Raw genomic sequence first — 13,634 nt, 5'->3', positions numbered from 1 at the left:
TATATCTATATATCTATATATCTATATATCTATATATCTATATATCTATATATCTATGTATCTATGTATCTATGTATCTATGTAACTATGTATCTATATATCTGTATATGTATGTATCTACGTATCGGTCTAAGGTTTCATCAGCGCTGTTGCAAGGTTGGTAGTTAAGTACTAGTCTACACAATACAGGTTTTTATAAGTTATGAATCTTCAAAAATCTAAAGTACGTTTTTTCATGCAGTAACCCTGCCTAGTAAACCATGAACACCATGCGAAGAAAACAAGATAAGCCAAAGGAAAAAAGGAATTGGAAAAATCAAATTAAAATTAAAATACAAGGAATTGAAATTAAATTAAATTAGAGAATGTTCTTTTGTTTGTTTTAAACCCGAACAATAGTCTAAAATATGAATGAAGGAATCGGTTTGTGGTTTATAAACTAATCAAAAGGGGATTCTGGGGTTTCTTTATCTTACAGAATGAGGTCTTTATTAAAAGTTAATTAAAAAACTTTTTTATAATTTAAAATTGTTTAAGATATTGGATTCTACTATAATGTATCATTTCGTTCATAATTGTAAATACGCATTTTTAATGAAAAATCAAAAAGCTTAAAATTTTGAAATTCAAGACTTTCTCAAAAATACGATTCACAGTTTTTAGTTAAGTAAAATCATGGATATACAAACATTAAGATGCAATAAAATATCTCATGCAATAAAATGCAATCAATTCATTTATTAATTACGGTTTACAAAGCTACGTATTGAGACTGAGTTGACTTTCAAGCTCTTGGCTTTACTTTTTTGAAGCATCCATATATATAGAGTAGTAATTAGTGTTAGGGTGTACTTATTAAAACAAGAAAATTGCAGTATACAAACAGAGTAAACTTGTCCGTCTTCACAGTTCATCTTGCGGAGACATTATAGACACATCTTTGCAGTCTTTTACCCTTTTTATAAAATAAACTCTAGCAGACATAATGATATTATGGCTTTTGAAATTTGGTATTACAATGCTAATTCATAACAAAGACGATATCCAATTTGTCACTGAATTCCCATGTTTTTTGGGACACTCTGTACCTCACATAAGTTTCTTATCTGATAGAAAGATAATTAGGACGCACATGCAGTCAGAGTCGTGTTCTGTTGTGTATGAAGTAAACTTACTTCGACTTATTAAACATTCTCAAGCATTATTTTGTAATTTAAAGAAAAAGCAAAGACGACTTAATCGATTGTATACATATTGCACCATATTCCCCGATGGGTAATTTTTCCCCAACCATTATTATGCAGATAAGATACATGTACTGAAAAAAATTAAGATGTTTTTGGAAAATAAACACAATAAACTAGACAGATGGAGGAGGTCAATCTTACTGCCACGGCTTTGTGACCTCGTAGCTCCTTTAGATTTAACTTTACGCGAGAAAATCAAATTTATCCTGGGACACATTAGGAATTGGAAAACACTTTGGTTTTTTGCATAGCGATAATAGATGACAAGCAATATACTTTAGTTTAATGTACGAAGAGAATCAAAGATATGGTTAAACTATAAGAATAAACTAAATACATAAAACATGGCTTGTCATATTAAGCAAATGAAAACGAAACCGCAGAAACTTGAAATTTATAAGAGAAATCAAGAGAACAATATTAAAAAAAGAAAATTTTCAATAAGAAATAAATGATGGAATGATAAATGTTGAAGAATATTGGAAAGCAAGGAAAAGCAAACATCTCTAATTTGAAGATTTATTTTCCGTGGATTGGGGCGTATATTATCTTTACGCATGGCAGGGTTTTTACTAGCTAATAGTGTCTTATATTGAACAAATAATACACTTTTTATCAGAATGTATTACACTGGAGAGATAAATGGTCTGAAAATTGAACTCCGCAGACCAGGATCCGGAAAAAAACCGGACAATTCGGAAATTCCGGAAACATATTCAGAGTTTAACTTCAAAATTAAATATATTTGCTTCACTTTTCGTCTGTATCGAAATAAATTCTGTCAAGGTTTTGGTTGTTTTTCAAAAAGCAATCAAATAAAGCATAATAGCACGTATCCCCTAAACGTCAAAAAAGGATGGTCGGTACTCAACAAATTTGTCAGTACAAGTGGGGTGTCTGTACTGGTCAATCGAAAACACATAGTACAAACTTAGTACCGGGGGTCCCACATCATATTTGATCTAGCTTATAGCTCTACATTGAGATTTTTGGACAAAACTATAAATTTTAGAAGATTGAATTGAATCATTAGAAAAAGTTGTAAAAGACAAATACTAAGATTTGGATGGCATATAAATATAGGGTTCTTGGTGAACTCTAAACTACATAGTATGGAGGTATTTCAATTGGCGTTAAAGCTCACGGAGATTGTCAAATATCATTATTTTTTTCTTATTTTACCGTCAAAGATTTATAAAAACTTCTATGAATTAAAACTCAAACATTTATAAATTTAGATCGTAGATCAGATTATTCAAAATTTGGAAAATTCCCGGGTTAGGCGTTGGCCCTGTTCATTTATACTTATAAATTATTCTATTTATTATTCTTTAGATTGGAATATATACAAGATATACACTCAATTTCTTTTTCTGGAAATAAAAAACGATCGGGATGGAAGAACGCGTTTATTATTTAATAAATTGGAGTCTATACATTAATGCTTGCTTGCTCATACATTCAATACATACATATATGGGTCGTTAACACAAGATTTTACTGACAGTGCTAAATGTCGTCTTCTGTACAAATTTAACCAACATTTTTTAACCATTATAGAGGTATTTTTCAGAATTTAAATATCAGGTTAAGATCACTGTCATACTGCACGTGTCAAATTATTTATTTTATTTTATTATAGTTTCATTATTTTAGTACATTTTACATTGTTATGTTATTATGGAATAAAATTTATACCATTAAACATATAAATGTTTTCAATTGCTTAAGATGAGTTTATTTATTTTTGCATTGGTGTGCTTACAGTGGAACTGATATTTTTCCAATCAGAATTGTTATTCATTAAATATTTGTGCAATTTCAAAATCATTTCATTTTATCTATTAAACTAGAAATTAAACCTGAAATTTCAAAATTTTATTTTATTACGAAAGCTTTAAATTCTCGTACACTTGTATATAAAGGCAGATGATTGTGTAAAACTTTAAACGATTAAAATCAAAACCAAATTTTAAAGTAAATACAAAGTTTAGTAAAATTTTCCTTTGTTGCACGAGTTCCACATTCCTTGCGATAGTTTAAATTAAATGTCTCTGAAAATGTTACAAATTTCTAGAGTTGCAAATTACTTTAATTACTTAACCCTTAGATACAACTTTAGTGAAAAGAACTCTTGAAGACAACAATCAGTTCACTGTTTTATTGTTACCACTTTAACCATATTTGCAAGCATTCTTTACAAAAATCCGTCAAATTTTAATTAAACGCTGGAAGCCGCTTATTCGAAATATCGTCTTCGTTTAGAAGACGACTTTTCATAACAACTTACATAGTAGGGAAAACTGTTGAAATTGAATATTTAAGAGTTAATATCATATTGTGGCCATCTGCATATTCCTAACAGCCTAATAAAGTCCGATGTAGTCCATAGGATTCCTTGGTATTCCTAGATTTATTAATTTGTAGTTCCTTTGCCATCTGTTTCTGTAATTTTTAATGATATTACCGAGGGCTATTGCATGGGTCTCTGCTCCCTTCTATCCCTATATTAGCTCCCTTGTATCCCTGTATTAGCTCCCTTGTATCCCTATATTAGCTCCCTTGTATCCCTATTTTAGCTTCCTTGTATCCCTCTATTAGCTCCCTTTTGTCCCTGTCTGAGCTCCCTTGTGTCCCTGTATAAGCTCTCTTGTATATGCCTCTATTAGCTCCCTTGTATCCCTGTATTAGCTCCCTTGTGTCCTTGTATAAGCTCCCTTGTATCCCTGTATTAGCTCCCTTGTATCCCTCTATTAGCTCCCAATTGTGTCCCTGTATTAGCTCCCTTGTATCCCTCTATTAGCTCCCTTGTATCCCTGTATTAGCTCCCTTGTATTTCTATATTAGCTCCCTTGTATCCCTATATTAGCTTCCTTGTATCCCTCTATTAGCTCCCTTTTGTCCCTGTATAAGCTCCCTTGTGTCCCTGTATAAGCTCTCTTGTATATACCTCTATTAGCTCCCTTGTATCCCTCTATTAGCTCCCTTGTATCCCTGTATTAGCTCCCTTGTGTCCTTGTATTAGCTCCTTTGTGTCCCTCTATTTGCCCCCTTGTATCCCTCTATTAGCTCCCTTGTATCCCTGTATTAGCTCCCTTGTATCCCTTCCCCTCCCTTTATCCCATTCACACATGAAATCCCCCCCTCTCCCCACCCACGCATGTTAACTGTAAACATGAAGATTGGGACCAATGTACTTTTCAAGGTTACTCACATGCAGCAAGCAGCATAATACTAATGCATATCTGTGTTTCTAATGTTTATTTCTTAATGCAATTCAAAAAAAGTCTTATTCTGCATGCACATTAAAATCATTTTGCTGTTATGCTATATACATAGACATGTATGTGTCTAATATTTACATCTTACAGTTTGAATCTTGAATCTTGAATCTTGAATTTTGAATTTTGAATCTTGAATCTTGAATCTTGAATCTTGAATCTTGAATCTGGAATCTGGAATCTCGATTCTTAAATCTCGAATCTTGAATCTTGAATCTTGAATTTTGAATTTTGAATTTTGAATCTTGAATCTTGAATCTGGAATCTGGAATCTGGAATCTGGAATCTGGAATCTGGAATCTGGAATCTCGATTCTTGAATCTTGAATCTTGAATCTTGAATCTTGAATCTGGAATCTGGAATCTGGAATCTCGATTCTTAAATCTCGAATCTTGAATCTTGAATCTTGAATTTTGAATTTTGAATTTTGAATCTTGAATCTTGAATCTGGAATCTGGAATCTGGAATCTGGAATCTGGAATCTGGAATCTGGAATCTCGATTCTTGAATCTCGAATCTTGAATCTTGAATCTGGAAATCTGGAAATCTGGAAATCTGGAAATCTGGAAATCTGGAAATCTGAAATCTGGAATCTGGAAATCTGTAATCTGGTATCTTGAATCTCGAATCTTGAATCTCGAATCTCGAATCTGAAATCTGGCATCTGGAATCTCGAATCTGGAATCTCGAATCTGGAATCTGAAATCTGAAATCTGGAATCTGGAAATCTGGAAATCTGAAAATCTAGAAATCTGGAATCTGGAATCTGGAATCTAGAATCTAGAATCTGGAATTTACCGAATAGAACTTAGAATTTATAAATCAAATAAAATTTTGTATGATCATATGTTTAAATCTAAAACACACAAAAAGTTTTGAAAGAAAGACACGTAGAATAGATTGATCTCGATATCATAAACAATACCAACTCTGAACACCATCTATTCACCAGGGTAGGGCAGAGGGAATAATACTTAAGAAAAATAGATGGAAAAAGAAAATGAGTCTTTGCAACTCTTATATCTTTACAACCTGATTGTGTAATGTGTAGATATTTTAAACATACACCCCTGTTTGATCCTGAACAGCCCTGTTTGGTCCTGAACAGCACTCTTTGGTTCTGAACATTCCTGCCTGGTTCTAAACAGCCCTGTTTGGTCCTGAACATCCCTGTTTAGTTCTGAACAGTCCTGTTTGGTTCTGAACAGCCCTGTTTAGTTCTGAACAGTCTTGTTTGGTCCTGAACAGCCCTGTTTAGTTCTGAACAGTCCTGTTTGGACCTGAACACCCCTGTTTGGTTCTGAACAGTCCTGTTTGGTTTTGAACACTCCTGCTTGGTCCTGAACAGCCCTGTGTTTGGTTACATAAATTATAAGTGTTGGCAGCTCTCTTGGTTTACGCTTATATTGAAGGCAACTCCTACTGCCTGAGGCTATGCCTTGCTATACTGCCTGATCAAACATTATGGGAATACGAACCAAATACAATGCGTGGTTTTCTTTCTTCTCAGCTTATTTAAATCTGTTTTTTAATAGGATGCACTGAACTGAGAAATATTGATAGTATTCTTTTTTTCTTGTTTCACAATTTTTGTCTTTTAAGAGTGATCTGTCGATATTAAACTACGGCAAATAATATAATTTTATCTGCATAATAAAGTTCTTCGCTCATATGAATATATTAATACATACAGGGTTACCCACATAGGATAAGAGACTTCAGAGACGACTTTACTGAATTAATTGAGGCTTTTTCTTTATTCATACATCCCTGCATTTGAACACAAGGTTCTTTCTTTACCTAACCATTTAGTAAACCAATAAGAGGTGTATTGATGGCGGGAAACCAAATCATTAAGATCGTCAAATTCAAAGAATGTTTTGTGGTTTATAATTTATGTTCGCTAAAGCTGGCCAAATTGGCTAAAAAAATAATAATAATGCAAATGATGCAACATATCGACTGCACGTTTAATAGCCGATACACTTCACCCTCTTTACTCTAAACGTCACATATGTAGAAGGCTTTTTTAGACTAAAATAACAAACTTTTGTTTTGTTCAAATTTTTGGATTTGTTTACGCGATTATTTTTTTCAGTGGAAATGACATGTACGTTATGTATGGGTTTACAGTACAGTAATTATTTATTCAATATAGAAAACGTTCCATCGATAAAAGTTTGATAATGAAAAACAATACAATATGGAGACTTATGTAACACAAAGAAAGGTCAAGTAAAGTACAAAAAAGTATCAAAAAATAACGCAATGTTAAAAAAACAACTTGGCAAAATAAAGAACATAAAGTACTTTCAGCTGAAGGGAAATTTATTTACAGTACATCAAATTGCAGTTTAGTAATATATACATGAAGTAAAGCTAGATATATAGTAAATTCATGACAAAAAACGAAAGCCCTACAAAAGGATGTATATTGCAGTTGCAGCTTTTCAAAATTAAAGCCCAGATTTTGTGTGCCGTAAAATATAATATATTTATCCATTTCTTGATTTCGTCTAATAAATCAAAATCTATGTACACAGTTCTTAATATGTGCAGGGTTACCCACAGATGATAAGACTGTAAAGATGACTTGAAATTTCTAAGATATGACTATCCCAATGATAATTAAGACTTCTAGCTCGGATAAAGTTATGAAAAGGGTGATTAAATTATTTGGCAAAGAAAAACACAATTTTACTGTTGGGGGGAATCATGAATATAAAGAGACAGAGAGTATTACTTTCGTACAGTCGTCTCTGATTAAACTGAGATTAATATCTACATGATGATACAGTACAGATAAAGTTGATTAAACTGAGATTAATATCTACATGATGATACAGTACAGATAAAGTTGATTAAACTGAGATTAATATCTACATGATGATATAGTACAGAAAAGTTGATTAAACTGAGATTAATATCTACATAATGATACAGTACAGAAAAGTTGATTACTTTTAGAAAAATTGATAACACTGAAAAAAGTAATCCTTATACAAGTATGAGACACAGTGTTTACAACTGACCCCATGGAAGTATGTCCGTTGTACATTTAATACTGAACAATGTCCATACATTTCCAAGAAATATACATTTTAGATCCTTGTACATTTCAATATTTTTTTCAAGTATTATGTAGATTGTATACCTGCTTGAATTCCACATTTTCTCAACATCTGGATTTGAAAACACGAAAATTTAGGGGATTTAAAGGTATCTCCGTCCTGGCTTGTTGAAAGGGGGGGGGGTGTAAGGCAGGTGCCCAGGGTTCATCTCTAGGTATACTCGGAGAATAGTAATTAAAGGATTTTGAACCAGATTTTCTCTTCATACAACAATCAGCTTAAAGAATTAACGAGTAAAACACATGTTAATTAAATCTTAAATATTGATTTTTAAATGAAAACTTTACTCACACCCTAAGACTGGTTCAACTATTCTATTAAAAAAACCCTGCGTATTTGCAAAAAATGTGACTCATCTAATAATATTTCTTCTACGGTCTACATATGCATTTATCCCTCTCCAGCGTATATTTTCCAAGCTGAAAGTACCTGTTGCGACCCCCCCCCCCCCTGTACCGGTATCATAGCGTAACAGACCTGTATATTGGGCCTGTTGCTTGCCTAGGGGGGGGGGGGGGAGTAAAGGTTCGGTTGCGGAGTATATCCTTCTCTGCTCTCTACCCCCCCCCCCTTTACTAGCTCCGGTACTTCCTAGGCAAGGTTTAGATTTAACTTCAGACATCGCTAGACAGCCGAACCGTTCACAGCTCTGCACGTTAAGGTCAGATTTACGCGCGCAGCACTCCTTTAACGCGCACAGTAAGCATCTTCGAAAAAGTGATTAAGTGAAAAATTGAATGTAGTCTCATTTTATGCATATTGCATATGCATTATAACAGAACAATATGTTGAGGGAAAACTATACAGGACAATATTTACAAGATAACATGCATAGGACAAGATAAGCAGGACATCACATACAGGACAGCGTATAATATATGCAGGACTACAATATTTACAAGACATTATATGCTGGAAAATATAAACAGGACAACATACAGGACAACACATACAGGACAGCGTATTCAGTACAATATATACAGGACAACACATACAATTAGCATTAACAGGACGAACATGTACAGAACAACATAAAAGCATATACAGGGTAACATTTGCAGGACAAGATTTGTAGGACAATAGGACAACATTTCGCAACAATATATATAAACAAGAAAACTTTTGGAGGACAGCATATGCAGAACAAGACAATATCTACAGGATACTAGTTTTACAGGACAACATATGCAATTGGAATACATATATATAAAGGACAAATCCAGCACATACAGGACAACATATGCAATTGGAATATATATATAAAGGACAAATCCAGCACATACAGGACAACATATGCAATTGGAATATATATATATAAAGGACAAATCCAGCACATACAGGACAACATATGCAATTGGAATATATAAAGGACAAATCCAGTCCATACAGGACAACATATGCAATTGGAATATATATATAGGACAAATCCAGCCCATACAGGACAACATATGCAATTGGAATATATATATAGGACAAATCCAGTCCATACAGGACAACATATGCAATTGGAATATATAAAGGACAAATCCAGTCCATACAGGACAACATATGCTATTGGAATATATATATAGGACAAATCCAGCCCATACAGGACAGCAAATTAAGAACAATAGTATAGAAAAGTATGTGAACCAGGCAGGACACTACATAAACTTAAAAAAAATAAAAAAATATATAAGGTACAGAATAAACAGTACAATGTGAGTACAATGCAATATATAAATATATGCAACTGCCGAACATTGATACACCGACCAATTTAAAGTACATGTATTGTATGCAGGCTTGCAGCGTTATAGAAAAAGTACATAGTGGATGTATATATATTACAACAACAAAAAAATACATCAATGACGAGCGACAATATCTTCTATTAACATTCATCAAAATCTGAAAAATTAAAGCTTACTTCATTTTTGTTTACTGAATGCAAACTTGCAAAAGTGTTTCGCTATAAAGAAGGGGAAGGTGTAAAAACATAGGGTAGGAGGAACCCGGGGGGAAACTTAGGGTAGGGTTGGGATATAGGAGTAGGGGGTTTAAGGCACCTGGCTTTATTCAAAATAAGGGGAATTAGCGTTAGCTTTAGCTAATAAATACCTTTAAAGTAAATATATATCTATATTTATAATATAATATAATATAAGGTAACTACTGAGAATCGTCATGATAGACGTGAAACATTATGTTTAGTATATGTCTTTTTTAATAAAAAGTGTGAAGTTAAAAACTGAAATACATATATATGTGCCAAAGATGTTTTAAACAAAGTTTTATTACAGAATCTAAATTTACTTTTAATAAATAGTCTACTTTTTAAAGAATTTACACATTTTCCTATTTATTATTTTATTATTCTTGCATGCAACTTTTCTTTGTCAAATATATTTCCAAGTGTAAATAATCTTGTATTTTAGGTAAGATTGCTTTGTTTTCTTCTATATGTGACCTCCACCCATCTCTGAAGTAAGGTTTGGAATTTCATCTTTCAATATCTTCTTTTCTTCAAAATTTGCCTTCTTTGTCTTTTTTTCAATATTTTTAAATTTAAAATCACATTCTTTGTTCGCGAATATAGCATATCGTGAATCACTGTTAACATAATTTTAAATCAAAGTCAAAACATTCGGGATACTTTTGAGACTTTCTTGGGTAGGTTTATGTAGGTTTAAAGGTATAAAGGTTTAAGGTTTAGCATTACATAAGTTTGTCTGGCATATATAGGTGCTTTCTTCCTTATCATCCTTAGGGAGAAATTTTCCTTGATACTCTCTGAATCCATGTTCCTTGATACTCTTTGAATCCCTGTTCCTTGATACTCTCTGAATCCATGTTCCTTGATACTCTTTGAATCCCTGTTCCTTGATACTCTCTGAATCCATGTTCTGAGAGGGGATATGTCTGTATATGTAATAAACTTGTATGAGCGGTATATTCCTATTCAGGGTCAATGACATCCATGGCTTTAAATATTACAGAGATAATTATCCCGGTATCTTCATCATTTACAAATATTTATTATTTGATTATTGTCTACAAAATTATTATTCTTTATTATTATTATTGTTATTATTAATATTGTTTTTGTTATTATCAAAATTAAGATATTATTAAATTATCATTTTCATGAAATCGTACAATAGAAGTTTTAATAAATGTTTTAACAATTTTTACTGAGAATATTTTGTACCATTTACTCAAAAGTTAAGCATAAGCAATTTCTAAACTTAAAATATTTAGAAAAGTAATTTAAACTTTTAAAGACAGTTATGCTACTCTGCCAAAGTTGTAAAGGATGTTGGTTATTATATTTGATTGTTGGAGAGAGGAGGAGGTGGGGGGGGGAGGAAATGGTTTGAGGGATAGGGGGTACACTCGATCCTGAAGAAATTTTGCTCTATTTAATTTTGATCCTCTTTAAAATGAGCTTATAATCAGGATTTCATTCTCTCTTTAGACTTGTCTAGTCATCCAACATCATTCATCCAATCATCCTTCATTCATCAATCAATCAATCATGAGAGCATGATGTTCTTTGACCAGAGTTTTAAAGCAGAATATGAAATATGAACTTAAATCTGATATGAAGATAAACTATGTTCTTGAACCTAAAGGTAATCAAGGATTGCGCAATTACCAAGGGGTCAGCGTGTTTATTGCGCAGGATCAGCAACGGATTTATTCAGGCTAATCTTCAAATCTGAAAACCAAATTATATATAATAAAACAAACCTTTGATAAAGTTAACTAAACCTTAATTATAGAAATGATTTTCCAAACTTTTTCTAAATCTACAATAAGAGGATACTAGAGATTGTATTTTTTTCTATGACTACATAGTGTCCTTTTTTACGTCATAACTATCAAGTCTTGAGAGAAAACCCAATATTTTTAGTCCTTTGAAATTATGAAAGGAGAGGGGGGGGGAGGATGTTAGGACAAGAAATGAGGGGAATGAGGCAAGAAAAGGGATGGGGTGGGCCCTGCTGTTGCCTAGTTGCCTGAAGGTGATGAATGATTTGGCCTGGCTCTACACCTGTATACACTCAATACCATCAACAGGCATTTAAATCCATACTTAGAGAGAGCCAAGAGAGCCAAGAGAGCCAAGAGAACCAAGAGAACCAAGAGAACCAAGAGAACCAAGATAGCCAAGAGAGCCAAGACAGCCAAGAGAGCCAAGAGAGCCGAGTTAACCAAGAGAGCTAGAGAGCCAAAAGAACCAATAGAGCAAAGAGAACCAAGAGAGCCAAGAGAGCCAAGAGAGCCAAGAGAGCCAAGAGAACCAAGAGAACCAAGATAACCAAGAGAACCAAGAGAACCAAGAGAACCAAGAGAACCAAGAGAACCAAGAGAACCAAGAGAACCAAGAGAACCAAGAGAACCAAGAGAGCCAAAAAAATCAAGAGAGCCGAGTTAACCAAGAGAGCTAGAGAGCCAAAAGAACCAATAGAGCAAAGAGAACCAAGATAGCCAAGAGAACCAGGAGAGACACGAGAACCAAGAGAACTAAGAGAACCAAAAGAACCAAGAGAACCAAAAGAACCAAGAGAGCCAAGAGAACCAAGAGAGCCAAAAGAACCAAGAGAACCAAGAAAACCAAGAGAGCCAAGAGAAACAAAAGAGCCAAGGAAAGCCAAGGTTAGCCATAGAGCTAAGAATGAGATTCACAGTTCAAATAATTCTTTAAACCCAAACCACTCACTCCAGCTACTTGATATAGGATTGAGCTGTTCTTTAGTTCGTATATATTTCAGACAAGGAGGGGGAGGGGAATTAGGAGGTGGGAAATTGGGGAAATATGCTAAGGGTTGAATGTTTTATGTTTCTACAGGGGAATAATCGAGAATTTCGAGTGAAGGAATTTATTTGCAAAAAAATCTTGTATGAATATAAATTTTGAGCAATTATTATTTAACAGTATTGAGTCAATTATTCAAATGTTCTAAGATTGTAAATATCTTGTGTCACGAAAGGATTGAGTGTATTGAGCGTAATTATCTTTTACAACGTCAAGAATTAATTTAACTCTTCCGACGCCAAAACAAATTGGTCCAATTCTCTCACTCCGTCTTAATCTGTTTTTACGGCTTAACTCCATGAATCAATGTTTCTGGGTACTCTCTGAATCCATGTTCCTTGATACTCTTTGAATCCATGTTCCTTGATACTCTTTGAATCCATGTTCCTTGATACTCTCTGAATCCATGTTCCTTGATACTCTTTGAATCCCTGTTCCTTGATACTCTCTGAATCCATGTTCCTTGATACTCTTTGAATACATGTTCTTGGTGCTCCCTGAATCCTGTTCCTTGATACTCTTTGAATACATGTTCCTTGATACTCTTTGAATTCACTTTCCTTGATAATCTTTGAATTCATGTTCCTTGATACTCTTTGAATCATGTTCCTGGGTACTCTCTGAATCCCTGTTCCTTGATACTCTTTGAATACATGTGCCTTGATACTCTTTGAATCCTGTTCCTTGGTGCTCCCTGAATCCTGTTCCTTGATACTCTTTGAATACATGTGCCTTGATACTCTTTGAATCCTGTTCCTTGGTGCTCCCTGAATCCTGTTCCTTGATACTCCTTGAAATTGATTTGATAATGCTTCCAAACCTAGTTAGTTGCATACTAATTTTACCTAAAAACTTGGGTTAACAAAAATACAGACAAAACTTTACAAAAATGTTCAATTTTTACGTCAAACTTTCCTTTGTCCAGTTACTTGATAAATGTAAACTTTAAAGGTCAGGTTTAGGGAAGGGTTGGAAATGTATAGAAAGGATTTAAAGGGGTATTTAAGGGGAATTAAAGGGAAGAATGAGCATGTGCCCTGAGACAGGTGTACGCTGTACTCTACTAGGACCTGGAGAATTTAAACAATACTACTCATCCTGCATAAATCCTTCTTCTCTCCTAATTATATCCCCCTCCTCCTCCTCTTCTCCCTGATACATCCCCCCCCCCTCC

The 13,634-nt window shown here is 33.6% G+C and overlaps 1 protein-coding gene across 7 annotated transcripts in view; it reads left to right on the top strand.

Moving 5' to 3' along the window:
* Window positions 1-13,634, top strand: part of LOC111701538 (protein tramtrack, alpha isoform) — an 85,288-nt gene that overhangs the window by 35,057 nt on the left and 36,597 nt on the right. Inside the window, exon 1 of one of the 7 annotated variants that reach the window (XM_023472856.1) lies at window positions 8,254-8,320. The exons of 5 other annotated variants lie outside the window; for them this stretch is intronic. The gene's annotated coding sequence lies outside the window, so the exon portion shown is untranslated. Of the gene's footprint in view, window positions 1-8,253; window positions 8,321-10,077; window positions 10,131-13,634 lie in introns of those variants that run through there. One more of the 7 variants, XM_023472858.1, reaches the window with a different exon arrangement.

This window comes from Eurytemora carolleeae, unplaced genomic scaffold (assembly GCF_000591075.1).
Source record: "Eurytemora carolleeae unplaced genomic scaffold, Eaff_2.0 scaffold57, whole genome shotgun sequence".
Classification (NCBI taxonomy): domain Eukaryota; kingdom Metazoa; phylum Arthropoda; class Copepoda; order Calanoida; family Temoridae; genus Eurytemora; species Eurytemora carolleeae.
Note: the sequence above shows the minus strand (reverse complement) of the source record. Positions and strands in the feature narration are given on the sequence as shown.